Source organism: Canis lupus, chromosome 5 (assembly GCF_048164855.1).
Source record: "Canis lupus baileyi chromosome 5, mCanLup2.hap1, whole genome shotgun sequence".
NCBI classification, from domain to species: Eukaryota; Metazoa; Chordata; class Mammalia; order Carnivora; family Canidae; genus Canis; species Canis lupus.
In genome coordinates this window covers 13,061,397-13,063,802 of record NC_132842.1, presented here as the reverse complement: position 1 = coordinate 13,063,802, position 2,406 = coordinate 13,061,397, and positions in this window count along the sequence as shown.

The window sequence follows — 2,406 nt, the reverse complement described above, 5'->3', positions numbered from 1 at the left end:
CTCTTTACTGCTATCTGTAGTAGTGCCTCTCCTAGAGAATCTGGTTCAGTATAGCTGAAGTGAGACCTGGAGTCTTTATTTTTTAAAAATTCCCCTGGTTGATTTCGACGTGCATCACTGGTACATAACGCTGATCTGGTCCAGGCTTTGCAGTAAGTGTAGCTTATGGCACATTTGTGGAGGTAAATAGGATTTTATGTCCTCTTTACGCATGGAAAATGTGTCTTCCAGACTCCCCCAGGGTGTGAGGGGAGGTGCCCTCAAGTGGGGATCTTGCACAAAGGAAGAAAACCACTGGTAAGGGATTTCTGCCCATCTGAGGTTTACTCCATGCTAACCTGCAAGAAATCTTGGCACTTTCCTCTGCATCTATCTGTGCCCGGGATCATTCATTAGGAAGCTGGGTTCTTTCAGGGGAAGGTCTGAGCATTTTCTGCAGGGCATTACCAGCAGTCATGCTTACATAATGCTTTACCACTTTCAAAGCGCCTTCCATTCATAATTTCTTCTTGGATAAGGAAAGTGCTTGACTGGTGCCTAACTGTATTTACTTCTTTTTTCCTGTTGTTTGGGATTTCATATCAATTTACGAATCCAAGTTAGAGATTAGTTGGTATTTATGTTGCTAGTTGCTAGTCAATTTTATGGGAAAGCATAATTAACTAAATCTGGGCCCTAATTATATATTTTAAGCTCCTGACTTCCCAGCGCCATCCAGTTGGAATTATTGCTGTACTTCTGTGAGGAAAGAGTTAACAAGCAGGTCTGGTTACTTACTCTTTGTGTGTCTCAAGGGATGATGGCTGATGCTTGTGCAACCCCTGGGAATGTGGCTTTGGAGAGTTTTTTATGTTAGCAATTGATGATTTTTATCATATACACTAGGAGCAATGGACAGTACAATACCAGACCATCAGGTTGCTTTGTGCAAACATCAGGATTGATGATGGGAAACTAGGCTGAATTTTGGTTGCCATGGTTGTTTGCTAGAAAAATATGCCTACGTAACCAGCCTCCCAAATAAACCTTAGATGATGAGATTCAAACAGGTTTCCCTGGGCAGAGACATTCCACACATATCCCTATAGTTCTCTGCTAGACAGAGAGACAGCACTCCTATGGCTCTCAGATGAAGAAGGACATGAGAAGTGTGTGGTAAATCTCTCTGGAATCTGCCAATGTACATCCATCACCTGTTGCTTTGCTCTGTATATCTTGGTGTAATAGATCTTAGCCACAAGTAGACTTACTATGGAGTCTTATGAGTCCTCTAGCAAGTCATTGGACTTAGGGAAGTTGTGGGATCTTGAATATACTTTGCCACCACACACCAAATTTATTTTTTTAAAGATTTTATTTATTTATTTGAGAGAGAGAGAGAGAGAGAGAGAGAGAGAGCACAAGCAGTGGAGATGGAGGGGGAGGGCAGAGGGAGAGGAAGAAGCAGACTCCCAGCTGAGAAGGGAGCCTGACTTGGGGCTCAATCCCAGGACCCTGAGATCATGACGTGAGCCAAAAGCAGAGGCTTAACCAACTGAGCCACCCAGGCACCCCCCAAATTTCTTACTAACCCTGACCAGGTTAATAGTCTTAGGCTCATCATCATGTAGCACCTAGCATTAGCTTTATTGCCTTAGACGTAATATTTGGCACCTGCATAACAAGCCATAGTTTGGCTTTTCTTGCACCCTAATAAATGGATTTAGTCTCTATAATGGTGTTCATCTTGGTTTCCCTGCATGGCATTGTAGTTTCTTATTGGAGTGCAGATCCTGTCCAGAAGCCCATCCTTTCTGACCAGGTCTTGTAACACTGGTGTGCCAGTTCTTCTCATCCCAATCTTGCCTTACATCTGCTCTCTCCTTCTGGACACCTGCTTTTGTACTATCCTGAATTATTACCGTTTTAGCTATCTGTAATTGGGAGTAGGCCTCGCTATCATTTTAGGGATTGGGGAAGCTACTGGCTTTCAGACCATCCATTCCCAGAAGGAAATGAGCAGTTTCTACATGACTGCTTTGAAAACCCAAATCTATTCAAGAGGACAAATATGAGTGGATGGAAACCAATCTTTTTTTTATTATTATTGGAGTTCATTTTGCCAACATATAGCATAACACCCAATGCTCATCCCATCAAGTGCTCCCCTCAGTGCCTGTCACCCAGTCACCCCCAGCCCCTGCCCACCTCCCTTTCCACCACCCCTTGTTCGGATGGAAACCAATCTTAACTGAATTTGAAACACCTCAAGCTCCCTCTCCTCTCCCCCAACATTTCTGTGGAGACCATCGAGGCAGATGGCTGCATGAGGTGGTAGTGAGGTGAAGGAGCAGAGCGGGTAGCCCAGGATGAAGTAGTGGAGACTGAGTGAAATGAGGAAAGCATCTGTGTGAGAGGGTAACCTGG